The sequence below is a fragment of the Rhincodon typus genome, chromosome 6 (assembly GCF_021869965.1).
Source record: "Rhincodon typus isolate 14 chromosome 6, sRhiTyp1.1, whole genome shotgun sequence".
In the NCBI taxonomy this organism is placed as follows: domain Eukaryota; kingdom Metazoa; phylum Chordata; class Chondrichthyes; order Orectolobiformes; family Rhincodontidae; genus Rhincodon; species Rhincodon typus.
This window is the reverse complement of record NC_063337.1, coordinates 25060772-25081364: the sequence shown is the minus strand read 5'-3', so window position 1 is coordinate 25081364 and position 20593 is coordinate 25060772. Positions and strand designations below refer to the sequence as shown.

Sequence of the window (20593 nt, the reverse complement as noted above, 5' to 3'; positions counted from 1 at the left end):
AGTTTTTTTTATTATTTGCTTCCTAATATGAATAGCTTTAAAAATTTGCTTGTGCTGCATACAAAACTGATTCCTGGAGAAATAGTAGGAGGATAGCATCAGATTAAGAAAGGTGGTCATTGAAATAAACCTTATTAATTTTTTTGTCTCTCTCTAATTAAGACTTTCATAATTTAAATTCTTCAACTGGTGGTTTTGGAAGTCATTCACTAGTGTTGTTTATTATACTACGTTGTTCCTGCATATTAGGTTAGAAGTCCTTTTTGGTTGAAGGAGAATTGTTCTAGTACAAATATGCCTTGAGTTTTGAAAGAATGCTGATACTTTATTTTCATCTGAATTGTTGCTAATCCATGAAAAAATTATACTGAAATTAATGCATGCATGTACATGCTTGTAAACACTGGGTCATTTTAGTTCAAAAGTTCATCTCAAAGCCTTAATTGGTCAGTATCATTCAAAGATGTTTGTAATTTTAATCTGAGAAAGTCACATTCATGGAGAAGAAAGTAATTACAGTTGTGTTTTTTTTTTGGAGTGTTAAATCGTCACCGTTGGGTATTAAATTTAGGGTTGCAAATTCCCATGGCTAATCTCCTTGGCAAGTTGGTTATCAAATGCAAGCAGATGCCAACTTTGCAAGCAGAGATCAAGACAGAAACAGGAGTTCAGTTGGATGCTGTTGTACTATGTGGCACATCTAGCCAATGTCTATCCCACTCTGCTTCATGTCAACCCAGGGTCTGTCTCCGGATTGGCTTGTCAAAAGAGCAGCCAAATGTGGTTCGGGTCGACTTATTGTTCATGGTTCTCTAGCTCCATGCAAACGATGACATTGCACCATCCGTTTTGTGCCAGAAAGAAGGGCAACATTAATTTCTCTCCCCAGTTCTTTGACACTCTGAATCAGTGTGAAATGTTACAGAATTGAGCCAATTTTACAAAAAAGTTATCAGCAATTAGAACAGAGACTTCACAACACAAATTACTGACTACAATTAGTTTTCTTTCACATAGAGCCATTTCTTTTTCTCTGTGATTGCATTGTGCTTCCTGTAAGTCAACTTTTATGTAATTAAGTAGACATTTGGTATTCCTGCCTAAAAATCCAATCATAATCACAATATTCTGATCAATTAATCAATTTCGAGAAAAGAAATTGTAAATATGCTATATTAAAGCTATGGAATTTTGCCTTTTTGATTTGTTTACCTTGCTTCAGGGAACACAACAAAAACAGGCAAGAATTTTGGATGAAAAAGTGAAATTTTTAGTTTTGCGTGTAGATAGCTGTTTGAAATCATCATTGGTTCTACACCCAATTTCGATAAAGTATATATTTACAATTTAATTACTTCAAGTGACTCAAGCTTATAAAATTCTTAACTGGAAATAATAAATATGTTATCAGAAGTTATGCTGCAGTTTTTAGGTTGTAGCTCATGAGCATACTCCGTGCTGCTGCCTCACAGTACTTCCCAAAGAGGGAAACCTGGAGGTGAATGTGAAATAACTCCACAGACGCTGGTTCCCATCACCAAGTCACCTTTTATTTACACATGGAGAGTCTTTGACACTGATTCAGCTCCTTCAGAGCCAGCTGTCAGAATGGGCCAGATGTCTAATACTCCTGTTCTTTTTCTTTGTCAGCCAGGGTCCCCAGATTGGACCAGATTAACAACCCCAGTCAGGGAACTCATCCTATGAGGTCTACCTGACTGACTTTGTTACAATTGCTGTATCCCTCCCCCCTCAGTCCGAGGACTGTTCTTTTTTTTTGTAGCTACCTCTGGGTTATTATAAAACTGTCAGGTTCCTCCAACTCTGCCTCTTATACGGCTGGTGTGTAACACACAGTAGCTTGCCTCTTGCACCCTGTGTGTCTTGGAAGAATTTCATTCTTTCCTTCAGCAGGCAAAGGTGTCCAAGCAGCGGAATCAGATTCCGAGGTAACTTCAATGCTTCACAGAGAGGGAGAACCCACAGGTTCTGGAACAGTCGAAAAGGCTCTCGAGGAGCAAGGCACATTTTGCTCCCACACTGTTTGCGAGTTTGCAGCTGCATTATGGTCCACGTGCTTGTTCAGGACCATCGCACCTACGCGAACTTTATATGTCACTGGATCTGACCTCGCGTTGGCTATGTCTCTTACCCATGCAGGGCCATCACCGTGGTTCCTACACCAAACTTTGTCTCCTGAAGTAAAACATCTCTCTCGCATAGCAGAATGTTGTGTCCAGCATTGGCTGTATCACCCTCCCCCACAGGTCCAGGAAGATCAGATTTAACCTGGTGCAGAGTCTTCTCCCCCTTTGTAACTCTGCTGGAGCTAACCCTGTTGTTGCATGAGGGTTGGTCCTATAATCAAATAGGCACCAGGGCACTTGGCTATCTAGCGAGGCTGTAGGCTATTTCTTTAAGCCTGCCTTCAAAGTTTAGACAGCTCTTTCTGCCATGCCATTGGATGATGGACGGTATGGAGATGTTCTTATATGTTGAATACCATTCGACTTTAGGAAATATTCAGATTCCCTGCTGGTAAACTATGGCCCCATTATCTGAGGCCAACATTTTCAGGAGTCTGTGTATTGCAAAAGATGCATGCAATTTTTCTATCTTCGCCTCTGTATTTGACAAATGAACTTTGTACGCGTCCAGTCACTTTGAGTGGGCGTCCACAATGACTAAGAACATTGAACCCATAAAAGGACCAGCATAGTCAACGCGTAACCAAACCCAGGGTTTATACTGCCATTCCCACAACTTTGGGGGATCTGGTGGCAGAAATCTTTGTCCTTGTTGGCACCCTGGACACTGCCCCACCAAGGTGGCTATGTCTGTATCCAGTCCTGGCCACCTTACAAAACGTAGCATCAACATCTTCATTTTGGATACCCCTGGATGTTCTTAATTGAGTACAGCCAGTATCTGGTGGTGACCTTTGCTGAGGAAATCATTCTTGCTTCCCATAATAAAATGTCCTCAACTGTGAGTTGGTCTCTCCAGATCCAAAACGGTTTCAATTCTGATTGTGATGGCCATTTGGCTTCCCCCCATCATCACCAACTGTTTCAGTTTTGCCAGTACTAGATCTTTCTGATTCCAAGGTTTGATATTGTCAACTGTGGAAGAGTGTCCAGGAAGTTTAAAACCATTATGGACTCTTCCAGTGGCGGTACCACCAGTGATGTATCTCTGGTGAGGCACCTCAGTGCATCTGCATTTGCTTCTTGACCTCCTGGACAGAGTTCCAACGTGTAACTATGTGCGTTTAGAATTAGAGCCCACCTCTGAATTCGGCCTGAAGCTGTAGGTGGCACTACCCTGTCCTCTTTAAGTAGACCTAGCAGGGGTTTATTATTAAAAATTTACATCTGTAAAGGTATTGGTGGAGCTTCCTGACTCCAAATATGACTGCTAAACCTTCCTTCATTATCTGGACATATTTACGCTCTGCATCAGCCTAAGTCCTGAATGCATATATGCTATTGGGTGTTTCTCTCCATTAGGCCATCTATGAGCTAATTGTACCCCAGTGTTGTATGGGGAGGCATCACATGTCAATACCAGATCTCGCTTTGGATCATAGTGTGCCAATACCCTAGGGGATAATAGCTGTTTCTTTACTTACCTGAAAGCTTTGGCTTGTCTACATGATCATTTCCAAGGCTGACCCATTTATAAGAGTTGATGCAGAGATGCCACGATGAAGGCCATATTATGTATGATCTTTTTTACTTTTCTCTAGGGTGGGGGATTTCAAGACAAGGGGCACATTTTTGAGGCAAAATGGGAAAGATTTAAAAAAGACATAGGGAAAATTCTTTTACACAGAATGGTTCGTGTGTGGAATGAACTTCCAGAGGAAGTGGTGGATGCAGGTACTGTTACAGTGTTTAAAAGAGATTTAGATAAGTGTGTGAATAAGAAATGTTTGGAGTGATATAGGCCATGTGCAGGCAGGTGAGACTAGTGTACTTTGGGATTATGGCCGGCATGGATTGGTTGGACTGAAGGTTCTGTTTTCATGCTTTATGATTCTATGACTATATAACGTTCTGTAATAATTTATCAAGGAAAGTCCTAAGCTTTGGTACAGTAGTGGAAGTCAAGGCACCTTTCATCGCCCTCACTTTATCTTCCAACAGGTCTAACCCAGTCTTGTCAAGTCTGTAGCCTAAGTAAGTCACTTGGCGTGCTTGGAACACATTTTTCCCTTCTTAGGGCAAATGCCCACCTGGGAGAAACATCTAAGGACTATGTCCAAGTTCTCTAAGTGCTCCTTATTGGTATTCCCTATTATTAGCACGTCAACTAGATAAATGATGATCTGGGGTAGACATTGTAAATTGCTCTCCATCGTCTGCTGAAAAATTGCACAGGCTAACGATACCTCAGATGGCAGTCTCGTATGTTGGTACAAATTGTTATGGGTATTAATTATAATACATTTCTGGGAATCCTCATCCAACTCCAATTGCAAGTACGGATGGCTGATGTCCAGCTTCATGAAGGGCAGACTCCCGCCCCCACCCCTGCCAGCTTTGCGTATAAATCCTCTATACGAGGGATTGGGTCCTTATCCAGATGCGAAAAGCTGTTTACCATTTGTTTCAAATCCCCACAAAGCCAAACCGACCCTGGGGCTTCACAATTGATACAACAGGTGCTTCCCATTTTGCAAACTGTACTGGTTTGATGATTCCTTCACTTTCCAGCCTTCTGATTTCTACCTCTACTTTTGCCCCTAAGGCAAATGGCACTGGGCAGGCCTTGCAAAATCGTGGAATTGCTTCCTGGTCCACATACAAGGTGGCTTTGGCTCCTCTGATGGTCCCTAGACCTTCCTGAAAAATTTATAGTATTTTAAATTAAGAATTCACTCAGGTAGCCATTTTCTAATCGTAAAATGTTGAGCCAATCTAGGTAATCTTTGTGTTGTGTTGGTAATCTTTGTCAACCAGTTTTGCCCCATCAAGCTTGGGCCCAAAGCCTTTTACTACAATCATTGGTAACTGGATCAACTGCTTCTCATAAAAGTCCGGAACCAAAGTTGTACCGGTAATCTGTAAAGCTTCCCTGATATAGGTTCTCAGTCTAGCTGAGGTCTTGCACAAAATTAAGCATTGGACTCCAGAGTGAATTTTTTTAAAGATTGATTCTGCAATCACTGAAACAGCTGTACCGGTATTGACCTCCATTAGAACTGGATGACCATTTAACTAGATGTTTATTTTGATTGGTTCTGATTTGGATGTTGCACATTGCTAAGCAATTCAGTTGTTCCAATCCAGATTTTTTTTTTCATAATTCATTCCCAGGATGAGCATATCGCTAGCGATGCAGCATTTATTGCCCACCCCCAGTTGCCCAGAGGGCAGGGAAGAGTCAACAGCATTGCTGTGGGTCTGGTGTCACATGTAGGCCAGACCGGGTAAGAATGGCAGTTTCCTTCCGTAAAGGACGTTAGTGAATCAAATGGGTTTTTCCTGATGATTGACAATGGATTTATGTTTATCATTAGACTCTTAATTCCAGATTTTTTTAAAAATGAATTCAAATTCGACCATCGTGCCATGTCAGGATTCGAACCCAGGTTCCTTAAAAGTTATCGGGGTCTCTGGATTAATAGTCCAACGATAATACCGCTAGGCCATTGCCTCCCCTCCCCCAGACTTTCCAGGGTGTGCACACTCCTGGATACTTGTCTATGAGTTGTCTTATTCAGTTTAGGTCACGGAGGGTCTCTGGCTGTCTTGAGTCCACAAGCTGTGAGGAGAATTACTCATTGCTTTTCTTCTGCCCCAATTTCGCTTGCCTGGGAAAGACAATAATGCATTCTTTCCACATAATCGACCCAGTCTTCAACAGCAGGGTCGAACAGGTCAATTTTCCCAAATAACAGCATGGTGCCAGAAGTGCTTATCCCAACTCAAAGATGACGTGAGTGAATTTTTTCAGGAGCAAGCTTTTCTCTCGTCACCATTGAAATAACTCCACAGAGGCCAGTATCCCATCACCAAGTCACCCTTTATTTACGTGTGGAGAGTCCTTGACTCTGATCTGGCTCCCTCAGAGCCAGTTCTCTGAGTGAACAGGATGTGTTACGCTCCTGTTCTTATCTGTCAACCAGGGGTCCCTGATTTGACCAGGCTAACAGCCCCAATCAGGGAACTTATATTCCATGAAGTCCACCTGGCTGGACCTCGTTATAATCACGACAGAATGGTGCAGGAGTGGGAGGGAAGTTGGCTACTATTTTGTTTCCTTTCCATTTCTGTTATAAAACTACTGCCTGGACATAACTGACAAAGTAGATTGTGATTTAATGTATCCCTAATTCAGTTTATTCAAATTTTCTGTTGCAGTCATCAACATGAAAAAAGTGTTTCATATATTTATCCTTTGGATGCTGATGAAAAATCAGTAAAATTATGGATATTTTCATTTAGATGAAACTTTCACGTATCATGATCTATGATGATATTGCTTATCATGATCATGCTGTGGATTTTTAATTCATTTTGACACCTTTTATCAACAGTTTAGCAGACAATACTATTGTAACTACATCTTTAGAGAAGCAACTGTTCTTTAATGTTGTGCTTTATTTAAAAGCTCCAGCATTTTGTTATTTTTGAAATGATTTGAAATGTCAGAATAGTTTCTAAATATTCATAAAAACCCATTCACATGTTTTGTTAAAAGCTACAAGTTGTAGCTTAGTTTTTATTAAATCAAAGACCTTGCTGTGATAGACCAATATGTGATGCCTAGCGCACACATAAGAATGTGACAGAGAGGTGAATGATTCAGAATGTGGATCTCTGTTGGGAGTAATGACTAAATTATTTTGCCAGCCTTCATTTTATGCCTGCAATTCAGTATGAGAAAAACCCAAAAATTGCTGAAAAATATCTCTGATGCTTGCCATTTCTGTTTTTCATATGGCACATTTTAGACCTGTTGTGTTGCAGGTAGGTGATTTCTGAATATCAGCAGATCAGACTAATTTATTCCAAATATATTCCTAGTGGGAGGTTAGTAACCACAATATTGTTAGAAGACTCTTCAAGAGTACTTCATTGGCTGTAAAGTGTTTTTGATATTTGAAAGGCAATGTATAAAATTTTATTGTCTTTTTTAATACTTCCTTATAACTCAAGAAATAATCATTTCATACCATTGAAGATCACTAAAGTTAACTTTGTTGCGTTAGGAATTTGCTTTTCTTGTAATGATTTCCAGTATTTCGAGCAGCTTCTTATACGGAAATTCCGCTGATGCTTTTGTGCTTTTAATGAAGCCTTCAGCAAAGCTTTTTGGCAACCTTGAAAGAAAACAAATTGAAGTCAGCATTAGAAATTCATCATACAGCCACTTGTTAAATTTGTAACAATCGTGAAGTTATATCATTGATGCATGGCATTCACCTTCATCTGAAATTGCTGTTTCTGTTATTTTTATTGAGATAATGACCTGTTTTCAAATAAATGGTTTTGTGTCACTGCTGAAACAGTGAGGAGAACAATTTCAAATAAATGAAAAAAGCATGTAAACTCCCATATTCTTTGAGATTATTTTACACTTTTTGGAGTATTATGCTGTAGTGCTTTGAGTGAAACAGTTGAAACAAATCCTAGTAAGTGTTCAAGGCTTTCCCTGACTACACTGATTCTCTGCTGCCCAAAACATTGGAATTGAAATTCTCAATTTTATTTGTAAATCCTTCCATGTTCTTCCCCTGTTTAAGATTTCAATTATTCTCAGTCTCCTAGCACCTTTTGTCCCTGTCAGTCCTCTGACTCAGGTCTTTTATGCATTATTTTTCCATTTCCCACAATACTGCTTGATGTTGTATTATGCAAATTTTGTTTCTCCCCTCCATGTTTACATCCAGTCCGTTGTATATATTAGGTTTTTTTTGTTAAATCTACAAATCCATTGCAACTTGATGCTGCCAGCGAGCAGTTGAGTAATTAGGAGGAGCTAGTTTGGCTACTGTGGCAATGCCAAGCTCCGGAGCTGCCACGTTCTGACTGGCTGTATAATGTGGCATGCTTCTGTATCCTATGGCATTATTTTACAATTAGCTGTCTGAGTGCTGGAAGATCTAGTAGGAGTTCCTACCTCAAGAGGCCACAGACGTAGCTGGGGAAACGCTGACATAATGGGAATTTTACAATACAGAAGAAGGCTATTCAACCCATTGTGTCTCTCCCAGCTCCTAAGAGCTACCAGCTAGTTATATTCTCCAGCCCTACCTCCGTATTCATCACTTTCAAATATATATCCAGCTCTCTCTTGAAACCTCTCATGGAATCCGTCTCCACCACTGTCCCAGGCAGAGCATTCCCAATCCTAACAACTCTCTGAGTAAAGAAGTTTTTCCTCATCTCACTCCTAGCTCTCTTGCTAACAATCCTGAAATTGTTACTGACATACCAACTGGTGGAAACAGAGTATCCTTCTTTACCCTGTCAAAATTGTTTATAATTTTGAACACTTCAATAAGGTCACCTCTTAATTTTCCCTATTCAAAGGAGAATATGCCCAATTTCTCCAAAATTTCCTTGTATCTAAAATCTCTCATTCCTTTTATCATTCTGGTAAATCTCCTTTGCACTCTGTCCAGGTCTTTAACATCCTTCCGTTAATAAGGTGCTCAGAAGTGAACACAATACTCCAAATCTGATCTGACCAATGATTTGTAGAGGTGTGGCATCATATCCTTGCTTTTATAATCCACCCTGGAAGCTGTCAGAAATGGGAATGCTGTAGCTGGGGAAACGCTGACATAATGGTAATGTCACTGGTCTAATAATACAAATGCCCAAGCTATCACCCATTGTTGTTGAAAACCCATCTACTTTCATCATTAGGGAAAGAAATCTGCTATGTAACTCCAGATCCACACCACTGTGGTTGACTTTTAACTGCCGTCTAAAATGGCCTAGAAGCCACTCAGTTGAGGGGCATTTAGGGATGGCGGACATTCAGCGAAAGAATAAAGAAAAGATGTCATAGATTAATGAGAGGTGGTTCTATGATCATTATTAGGTTATGCATGTGGAGTGAGACAGTTTATCCCTCTTCTAATTTAAAAAAAGAGTTGTAGACTGTTTCATTTATTGGTTTGGCTGAGAAATGGTGGTAATTTTGAATTTAAGCTGCAGTTTTTTTTTCCCAAATGCCAAGCAACCATTGCAGCCGTGGGGCATGATGGTTAGCTTTGAAATTTAATGCCAAGCTATCATTGTCGAGGATGAAGTGATGTGACTGAAAATTTTGCTCTCAAAGTGAGTTTCAGAAAGTTTTTGTAAAGGTGAAAAGAAGGACAAAGACAGCAAAGTTATTTGGGCAACATTGAAACTGTGGGGCAGTGAGAAACAAAACTCTAGATTTAGGTGATATTGGAAATCTCATGGTAAAAACAAATATATTTAAGTGCTTTATTTTTGCCGATTCCATTTTCCTTTGACCTTATATTCTCTCATCATTCTCAGTTTCTATCTTTTACTTTTGTAATTCTGTTCTTTCCATAACCTCTCATAACCAATACAAGTTATCATACCAACTGTATTTTTTTTGCCCTAATATTTTGTCTTTTAAACCATTTCACTTGCTGAAAACAAGTTCCACTGCCTGTTGCCTTTTGAATGGTTAAATGTCAGTTACCAAGTCTGTTTTTCCAGCCACATATGTGTAAAAAAGTGACTTGTTCACCAGCCCTGTTAACTTATTTGGTGGGAGATTCACTCATTGTGGTTGACAAATAGCTGTCACCTACTTTGACATATTTTACTCAAAAATAAACACAGCTCCATATGTACAAATGAGTTGGCAATTTGTCTCACTGTTGTTGACCATAAATCTCACTTGTTACATCTCAGAAGTTCGCAGGCTTGATGGTCGTTTCAAAACTTGTCAAAACAGGAAGGCTGCTGCTTAATTACTCATTAGCAGTCACAGAGCCCTGAAAAGGTTAACTTTCTGGCACTGATAGCCTTCGGCTTGATGTGGGCAAGAATTTACTTGAACTTATTTTTATAATAAAACATCAAACTCATTTGAATCTCTAGTTGATTCTATACAATGTGTATAAAGTTGTGCACTCATAATTCCCTGAGGGTCCTTGCACTACTGAGATAACAAGGTGTAGAGCTGGATGAACACAGCAGGCCAAGCAGCCTCAGAGGAGCAGGAAGGCTGATGTTTCGGGCCTAGACCCTTCCTCAGAAATGGGGGAGGGGAAGGGGGTTCTGAAATAAATAGGGAGAGAAGGGGAGGCGGATAGAGGAGAAGATAGGTGGAGAGGAGACAGACAGGTCAAAGAGGCGGGGATGGAGCCAGTAAAGGTGAGTGTAGGTGGGGAGTTAGGGAGGAGATAGGTCAGTCCAGGGAGGACGGACAGGTCAAGGGGGCGGGATGAGGTTAGTAGGTAGGAGATGGAGATGGGGCTTGAGGTGGGAGGAGGGTATAGGTGGGAGGAAGGACAGGTTAGGGAGGCAAGGACGAGCTGGGCTGGTTTTGGGATGCGGTAGGGGGAGGGGAGATTTTGAAGCTTATGAAGTCCACATTGATACCATTGGGCTGCAGTGTTCCCAAGCGGAATATGAGTTGCTGTTCCTGCAACCTTCGGGTAGCATCGTTGTGGCACTGCAGGAGGCCCAGGATGGACATGTCGTCTGAGGAATGGGAGGGGGAGTTCAAATGCTTTGCGACTGGGAGGTGCAGTTGTTTAGTGCGAACCGAGCGTAGGTGTTCTGCAAAGCGGTCCCCGAGCCTCCGCTTGGTTTCCCCGATGTAGAGGAGGCCACAACGGGAACAGTGGATGCAGTATACCACATTAGCAGATATGCAGGTGAACCTCTGCTTGATGTGGAAAGTCTTCTTGGGGCCTGGGATGGGGGTGAGGGGGGAGGTGTACGGGCAGGTGTAGCACTTCCTGCGGTTGCAGGGAAAAGTGCCGGGTGTGTTGGGGCTGGAGGGGAGTGTGGAGCGGACAAGGGAGTCACGGAGAGAGTGGTCCCTCCGGAAAGCAGATAAGGGTGGGGAGGGAAAAATGTCTTTGGTGGTGGGGTCGGATTGCAGATGGCGGAAGTGTCGGAGGAGGATGCGTTGGATCCGGAGGTTGGTGGAGTGGTATGTGAGGACAAGGGGGATTCTGTTTTGGTTGTTATTGCGGGTACGGGGTGTGAGGGATGAGTTGCGGGAAATGCGGGAGACACGGTCGAGGGCATTCTGGACCACTGAGGGGGGGAATTTGCGGACCTTGAAAAACGAGGAAATCTGAGATGTACGGGAGTGGAATGCCTTATCCTGGGAGCAGATGCGGCGGAAGCAAAGGAATTGGGAATAGCGGATGGCATTTTTGCAGGAAGGTGGGTGGGAGGAGGTGTATTCTAGGTAGCTGTGGGAGTCGGTGGGCTTGAAATGGTTTCTAGCTGGTTGCCAGAGGTGAAAACAGAGAGGTCCAGGAAGGGGAGAGAGGTATTAGAGATGGTCCAGGTGAACTTAAGGTTGGGGTGGAAGGTGTTGGTGAAGTGGATGAACTGTTCGAGCTCCTCGTGGGAGCACGAGGTGGCGCTGATACAGTCATCAATGTAACGGAGGAAGAGGTGGGGTTTAGGGCCAATGTAGCTACAGAAGAGGGATTGTTCCATGTAACCTACAAAGAGGCAGGCATAGCTTGGGCCCATGCGGGTACCCATGGCCACCCTGTTCGTCTGTAGGAAGTGGGAGGAATTGAAAGAGAAGTTGTTGAGGGTGAGGACGAGTTTGGCTAATTGGGTGAGGGTGTCAGTGGAGGGGGACTGGTCGGGCCTGCGGGACAGGAAGAAACAGAGGGCCTTTAGGCCATCTGTATGGGGAATGCAGGTGTATAGGGACTGGACGTCTATGGTAAAGATGAGGTGTTGGGGACCGGGGAATTGGAAGTTCTGGAGGAGGTGGAGGGCGTGAGTGGTGTCACGGACGTGGGTAGGGAGTTCCTGGACCAAGGGGGAGAAAATGGAGTCGAGATAGGTGGAGATAAGTTTGGTGGGGCAGGAGCAGGCAGAGACAATGGGTCAACCAGGGCAGTCAGGTTTGTGGATTTTGGAAAGGAAGGTACTGAGGTTTGTTTGCCTTCCTGAGGGATCATCCCAGAAAATTGTTGCTGTTTCTTGATGACTTTCTGACTGCTGGTCTTGTCTGCAGTTCTTACTTGACGGTAACTTCTCTGCAAACATTTCTTTGGGGTGAGCTATAAATACAAATTCTTGGGCTTGCGTTAGTTTCTGAATTACTAGTTTCAGTATGGTGTGCTGTTGGAGTGAAGAGCTATAAGCTATAGCTGAGGCTGGTATTTAAAAGGTCAGGTGAGGAGCGGAGAGATAGAGTAAATGTGGAACAAAAACAGAAATTGTTGGAGAAACTCAGCAGGTCTGGCAGGATCTGTGGAGAGAATGCAGGTGTTTTGAGTCCTGTGACCCTTCTTCAGAACAGTTTTTGGTGTTTGTTGAAATAGTGTTTGTCAGCTTTTTGAATTTAGGAAATAAAAACCGAAAGAACTACAGGCTTAATGTACCCAGTATCTCCTCATAGACAGTCCTGCCATCCCAGGAACAAGTCTGATGAATGTTAGTTGCACTCTCTCTACAACAATAATATCTTTCCTGAGATAAGGAAACCAAAACTGCAACAGTTCTCCAGGTACAGTCTAACCAGGTTTCATACAATTGAAGATAACAAGGTGTAGAGCTGGATGAACACAGCAGGCCAAGCAGCATCATAGGAGCAGGAAAGCTGACGTTTCGGGCCTAGACCCTTCTTCAGACCCTTCTTTCATACAATTGGAGCTAGTTTTCACTACTTCTATACTCAAATCCTCTTGTAAAATAAAGCTAACATTTCATTAGCCTTTTTAAAAGCTTGCTGCGTGTGCATATTCGTCTCCAGTGATTTATCAACAAGGACACTTAGGTCCCTTTGTACATCTACAGTTTCCAACATCTTACCATTTAAGAAATACATTGCACATCTCCTCCCGAAGTAGCCTCATACTTTTCCACATTATTTTCCATCTGCCATGTTCTTGCCCATTCACTACGCCAATCCAAATCCTCCTAAATCTGCATAACATGTTCTGTGCAATACACATTCTCACTTAGCTTTGTATCATACACAAATTGGAAATATTACTTTGGGTCCTTAACTGCAGATATTTTTAATCAACCTGTTTACAGGTGTTCTTACTCACCTGTAGAGCAAGTGGGCCTTGAACCTGGCCGTCCTAGCTCAGGTGTAAAGACATTACCACTGAACCACAGAAGCCCTAGACCTCCACTCTTATTTTTAACCTTATACCTTCAACTGTAAATCATTGATATATGTTGGGAACATGTGGGGCTCACAGTCTGAATTTTGTACTACCCCACTAGTCATAACCTGCCAATGTGAAGATGACCCACTTATTTCCTATCTCTGTTAGCACTGCTGCCTCACAATGCCAGGGACAGGGGTTCGATTCCATCCTCGGATAACTGTCTGTGTGGAGCTTGCATGTTCTCCCCCCGTGCCTGCATGGGATTCCTCCGGGTGCTCTGGTTTCCTCCCACAGTCAAAAATGTGCAGGTTAGGGTGAATTAACCATGGGAGATGCAGGGTTACAGGAATAATTTAGAGGATTGAGTCTGGATGGGATGCTCTTCGGAGGGTCGGTGCGGACTTGATGGGCTGAATGGACTGTTTCCACACTGTAGGGATTCTATGACTCTTGTCAGTTAGCCAAATGTTAATCTATGTCTGTATATTACAACCTTCTCCATGTGTTTTAATTCTCTAACAAGCTTCCTGTATTGGACTTTATCTGAAGACTCCTGAAAATCTAAGTGTACTATGTCCAATACTGTAAGGGTTTAGTATGGGAATGACTTAACCTGTGAGACAGGTGCTTTTCCTTCCATGGTTGTCAATAGGCTTCTGCTGGCTAATATTTTGCCTCTGTTCAAATGCCACTTCCCATTTTGGGAAATGCGAATAGTTGAGGCACAGAAGCTAAAATCTTGAGGACTTTATGCTGCCAAGGGTTGGTGGCCTCAATCCAACGGTGTCCTTTGCTTTATTCATTCAGCAAATGTGTGTTTCACTGGCTGATCCAGATAAATTGCCTGTTGTCCTTGAGAAGGTAGTGGGGAAATGCTGTCTATCCAGTATAGGTAAACCTACAGGCTGTTTGAAGGGAGTTAAATTTTGGGCTGTGGAAACAAAAATAGTTGTAATAAAAACAGTAAAGAAAACCTCAAGAGAGCATAGCAGATGTTGGAGGGGAAATGAGTTTGTGAAATGGAGAGCAGAGTGCCTTTGTAAACTGGAGGGGAGAGAAGACAAAGTTTTTGAAATTGGAAGTCAAAGGGAGTGGCTCTGTAGGTTGAAGGAAATGCAAAGGATAAATCTTTATTATCCTTGGAGAGCTTTTCAAAAAAATGATCACCTTGTCATTTGGAAGGACGGAAAAGGTGTACTTCTGTAAACTCTGAGATTTAGAGGAGAAAGATATATTAAAGACCATGTTCTACCATTTAAACTTAAAACAGGAATGTGTTATAATAACAAACTCAGGAGCTAGAATGCACCTTGGAGAATACCGAGGATATTATTTTAACCTGAACAATACAATTCCAATTGACACAGCCTCAGGAAAAGATTACAGGAATAATGCCTTTGTGTATAGTGAGGCAATAGGAATGAAAGATGCTTCTGGACTTGGGAGCTTTTGGGGGCTCATGATGCCTCTGTTGAATAGGAAGTGGAGTCAAAGGGGAAAGTACCCAATAAGCAAACAGAATTTTTCTGAACTGGGGAGGTATTGGGTCAGCCAGACTGCCTGAGAATTTTTTTCCAGTAATTATGTGGATTAAAATTTAATGATGGAGTTAAAAGTTTTAAAAATTAACCATTACATATTTTTAATGGTGTCAAGTATTTAAATTTTTCCAGTGATATCCTTCTGCCGATCTTTCTCATCTGCAGATCTTTCTCATCTGCAGTCTATAGGCATGTAGGGAGATGAAGCGAAAGGAAATATTTAATGGCCATATGCACAATTTCCAATTTGCTAAGTATAGGTTATATTTGATATGTTTTCTGTCATGCCTTAGGTCACTAAATTTGTATGTATGTCAATTCTCTGTGGTTTCAGGCTAAATGCAAAAGGTTGTCTCAGTCACTGCACCACAACGGGGAAAGTCAGTCAAACCCATTGGCCAGCACAACACTGTCAGGCTTACAGACAAAATGTCTGCAAGAAATCCTATTATATGTTTCAGGTAAAAGTGTTAATTAAAGCTATTTCCTTAGAAACTGTAATGTTCTATGAATAGAACATTTCCTGAGGCACAAATTTGGGACTTGCTTCAAAATATTTGGCAACTTTCCGAGGAAGCACTAAGACAGAGAGCTGTCGGGAGCACAAAGAACAGTCTAACGATATTTGGGATGGCATTTCACTGAATACATTGAGCTGAGATAAGTGATCTAATGAAGGCCACTACACAGTTGGGTTTCCTGTTCTCAAACGTTGGCATTTGGATCACTACATATGTTATTACACTTGTTTTACACTAGACTTGAAAAATGTCTTGCCAGTGACATTTGAATAACAGACAAGTTTTTCTGTTAGTACATGTACTGAGTACTCCAAGGTGCATCAGTTCTTTTAAAACTTCAAAGAAGAAATTAATCAAATGCAACTTGGAGCAATGCTACAAGTCATCTTTTAAAAAGTACACTGATCCTTCCACAGATCACATTATTGTCCACACCCGTTTCTCTCGTAATTTTGACCTTGCAGCAGTGGCACTAGCATTTATGTTAAGCATGAGGTTTTAATGTAGTGGGAGTGAGGGTCTTTCTAATGGACGGTATGATTCTAATTTTCTGCCTAAAAATATAGTAACTTGTGGTTAGTTTGCTCGCCGTTGCTGGCCTACGAGCTTGTGGGTTGTTGATGGGGAGTTTGTATCTCACACTGCATGGTAATACCTGGTTCCTGAGGCATCCATGTAGGAAGTAGAGTTGTTCGTGGGTCGCGCTTTGTCATTTGGCATAGTTTGGCCACAACATCCACAACCCAAGCTGCAAAACTACTGTAAAACCTTAAATATAGTAACTTATTGCCTGTTGCTGTTTACGTCATTATAACGGAAAATTAAGCCTACAAAATATTTTTGGAAGTTCATTTTTTTTTTGCAAAAGCAGAGAAAACTAGAATTCTGAAGAAATGTAGAACTGTTTTTACCACAGACATTGTCTATTCTGCAGTGACTTTTCAGCATTTGCTGTTTCTGTTTCAGATTTCCTGTATTTGTAGTGTTTAACAATGGTCTATCTTTCCATTACTAGATGGGGCCCAGGAGGACCCTTTCTGTGAAAAATATGATTTTTTTTTGGCACTCAACATCATTATGTACTTTCTTAAGAAATAATTTTCTTTTGCAAAGTTCCTCTCTTGTCACTGTGACTGAATCAAGGAAGGAAGTAGGCAGTTTGTGCTTACGCTAGAATGCCAATGTTAAACTTTTTGCTGGGTAGGACATGAGAGTGGGCCCTGTTACAATTCCTCTGTGGAATCATCTTGTCTACATTATCATGTGGAAACAGTAGGCATAGTTCAACTTTGCATTCCTTTGCTGCCCATTGACTACACTCACAAAGGAATTGACTCCTTGGAAGCTTAGCTAATATAGAGAAATACTGCAGAAAACCACAAAACAAAGGGACTTAGTGTATTTGTGCACAAAACACAGATGCTAGTACACAAGTGTAGCAGGTATTCAAGAAAGCTAATGGAATGTTGATCTTTATTTTAACTGGTTTGGAGTGTAAGAATAAGGAAGTCTTACTGTAACTGTACAAGTTGATGGTGAGACCACCTCTGGAATGCTGTGAACACTTTTAGTGATATTATTTCACTGGAGGCAGTTCAACAAGTGTTCAGTAGGATGATGCCCAGTAGACAGAGATTGCCTTATGAGCAAACGTTAAACAGGTTGTGACTCTATTCATTGGAATTTAAAAGAATGAGAGGTGACCTCATTGAAACATTATAGGATTCTAAAGGGGCTTGACAGGGTAAATGCTGAGAGAATGCTTCCCCTCATAGAAGAGTCTAGGACCAGAGGGCATCAAAATTAAAGGGCGCCAATTTAAGACTGAGGATGAGGAGCAATTCTTCTTTCAGAAGGTGGAGAGTCTTTGGAACTCCTTGCCACAGAGAGCTGTGGGGGCAGAGTCCTACTGTATATTTAAGGCTGCAAAACTGGATTCTTGTTCAGTAAGGGAATTGAGGATTATTGGGAAACAGCAGGAAAGTGGACATGAGCAATGTTAGATCAGCCTCGATTCTATTGAATGGCGGAACAGGCTTGAGAGGCTGAATGGCCTACTCCTTTTCCTATTTCTTCTGGTCTAGTAACTATGGTAGATACGTAGTAAGAATCAATTGGAAGAGTATTGTTTAAGTTAGGGAAAAGTCCTGCGACACTCAGCACCTACTGGTATTATCCAAGGGTGCATTCTATCTCCTGAGGTTGTTAATTTAATGCGTTCCTGTTTTAAGTTTAAATTTTTTTATTCATTCATGGGATGAGGGTGTCGCTGTCTGGGCCAGCATTTATTGCCCATCCCTAATTGCCCAGAGGGCAGTTATGAGTCAACCACATTGCTGTCGGTCTGGAGTCACATGTAGGCCAGACCAGATATGGATGGCAGTTTCTTCCCTCGAGGACATTAGTGAGCCGATGGTTTTTTCCCGACAATCGGCAATGGATTTGTGGTCATCATTAGACTCTTAATTCCAGATATTTATTGAATTCAAATTCCACCATCTACTGTGACGGGATTCGAACCCAGGTCCCCCAGAACATCACCTGGGTCTCTGGGTCCAGCAATAATACCACTAGGCCTTTGCCTCCCCTAAATGGTAGAGCATTGTCTTTAATACCTGCCATAGTACAATGTAGACATGTAAATTGGTAATTGAGTTGATGGTAGTAGAACACCAAAGATCAGTGTTCATGGTTAAACTCCAGGTGTGAGTCACGTTAGCAGTGGCCAACACAGACAGCAGAGTGTTCAGCCCTCCATAGTGTGAAAACAAGGTATTTTAACAAATGCCTTATTGATGTTCTTGACCAAGGTAGAAGAGGTAGGATTAAAACCTGGCAGATTTTTATTACAAAATAATCTCTGGTTTGGCAGCTATTGCTTGTAAAACCTACATGATAATGCTTGTCAAGCACACTAATGAAAAGGTAATTATGACATATTGAGTTCCTATAATTGCTCTGACATTAGATACTTTCAAATGATTTAAACAACAGTGTTTTCCTCCTAATAATTACATAAAATGCACACCTGCAGCATTTTACGTGAAGGATCAAAAGATTTCCAATGCTTAATTGAGCTGGTTTTTTACTTTGATGTTATGAAAGACTGAATAACCCAAAAAGTATAGGATTACTCCAGACAAAAATGTTGTGATCTCACGTAGTCTTCTGACCTTCCTTTTATTAACTTGAGATAGGTTATTACTGTGAAGTATATGGTATGATTTATTGATCAGAATGATGCTCATGATGCGTGTTCATGTTGCATGGCATGTACAGACATATCAAGGCTGAAGGCTCCTTTGGAAGTCTTGGGGGTGAAATTGATCTTGGACATCCAGGTTGCATTTAATATGGAGACCTAAACAGCAACAGTCTCAATTTTCTTGATTCCAATATTACATGAAAAGGACAGGACTCCGGCTCATTGTTGAGTCACAGCAGAATCAAAACAATGTAGAAAATTGCTCAGTTGTGTTATGGCCAATGTTCCCACTCATATTTTTTTCTTTTGCGGGATTCTGAGGTCCGTGTTTGGCAGTGACTTCCAGAACCATAAGCAGTGAGGAAAACCTGGTTACAGATGAACTGGTGTCAGAGGCTTGTGTACAAATGAAGATTTAGCTGGCCACAAGTAGCTGATTTGTCTGCAGTACGGTGACCAGTTATCAATGACAAAAGCCTCCTGCCTGCCAGAAACTGATCACCAGGTAGCTGACCAGTTTGGGAATGTGAATTTTCTGAACCTTTTTTGGACCTTTGGAAGGGAAGGACCTGTTTTTGTACATCTCAAATCATCTCCAGCCTGACAATAGTTGGTTTATTTCATAAGTTGCTGTAAGTAGTGACTTTTAATTAACAAACCAGAGATGTTTATAAATATAAACCTGTCACCCTGTACCTTAGAGGAAGAAGATCGAGAAGCAGCATTCTGATCAGCAAAATGATGAACTGAGGGATCACTGAACTGTCTTTCTGCTCATTTGGTGTCTGTGAGTGAACTAGACCTTTAACTAATTAGACTTATATGTTGATAGTCCGTAATTGTTTATCTTCAGTTGGAATCTGTGTATTTGAAATACAAAGTAATTCTTGTTAAATACAGAAACCTGGTCGCTGTTTTCTTTAGAACCTGGGTCTAAAAGAGAGCTAAATTGAGGAGTGCTTCACAGTTTTAGAAAAAGCCTTTAACTTCTGTAATGACTGCAGGAATACTGGGGCTTCATTTCCAGCACGTTAGCCAAATAAGGCGCTCAGTTCAAATGGACCATGGGGGCTGTCTAGAGGGGCGTCGCTTGTCCTATTGGGTATGAGGGGCAACAGCTGTGGGTAGACAGGTATGGGTTTAATTGGATGGGGCATGGAAATTGTGCAGGGATATAAGGTGGTGGGTATAAGGGGTGAGCGCTGGAGAGCTGCTGTTTTCACAAATACAACAAAGTGCCAGAGTGCCAAGGCTAGCTTTCATGTAGTCCACCTCTTCACCCTGCAGACCCTGTCCCTGCTGCCAAAATCTTTTTGGGATGGTACTTAACGTCTCCCATAAAACCAGGTGCCCTGGAATATAAATACAAACTTCCTGTTCATTTCTCATGGGTCATGCTTGCAGGACTGGGAGCTTTTCCTGACTGCACTCCCAAGTCATGAATGCAGGCTTTTAGACAGGGTCATTGGTAGTAAATTTTGGATAGGGATGAGGAGAGAAAACCTTTGCAACCTCTCCTCAATCCAGTATCCACATTGTTACCTTGAAGATTAGCTAACTCAGCGTATTATTTTGTTCTTAATGCAGTAAGTTTATGTTTCATTTATACAATAATAGTGAAAATACTTGCTCCAACACAGTTACATTGGAGCAAGTATTATCAATTAGATTTTGTTCCCTAAAGATGGTTTGCTTTGCGTAAGTCATTTAAATGTCCCTAACTCTGAATCATCATCTAGAAAAATGCAGCTATTAATGCTACACAACTTTGCAAATCAATTCTGATCCCTGACACATTAACAATGTTGGTCAACTGACCCACTAGTTCTCAACACTGATTCATGCTGGCAAGAATTATAAATGAATTTGAAGTGCCCAATATTAAGTGTAAGCAAAGAAATGTTAAATAAAAACAAATATTTTTGACGAGATATTAGGAACTGCAGATGCTGGAGAATCTGAGATAACAAGGTGTAGAGCTGGATGAACACAGCAGGCCAAGCAGCATCAGAGAAGT

General features: G+C 41.4%; 1 protein-coding gene across 1 annotated transcript in view; it reads left to right on the top strand.

Moving 5' to 3' along the window:
* LOC109917255 (FRAS1 related extracellular matrix 2) overlaps positions 1-20593 on the top strand; it is a 223505-nt gene that overhangs the window by 11140 nt on the left and 191772 nt on the right. The window lies entirely within an intron of this gene.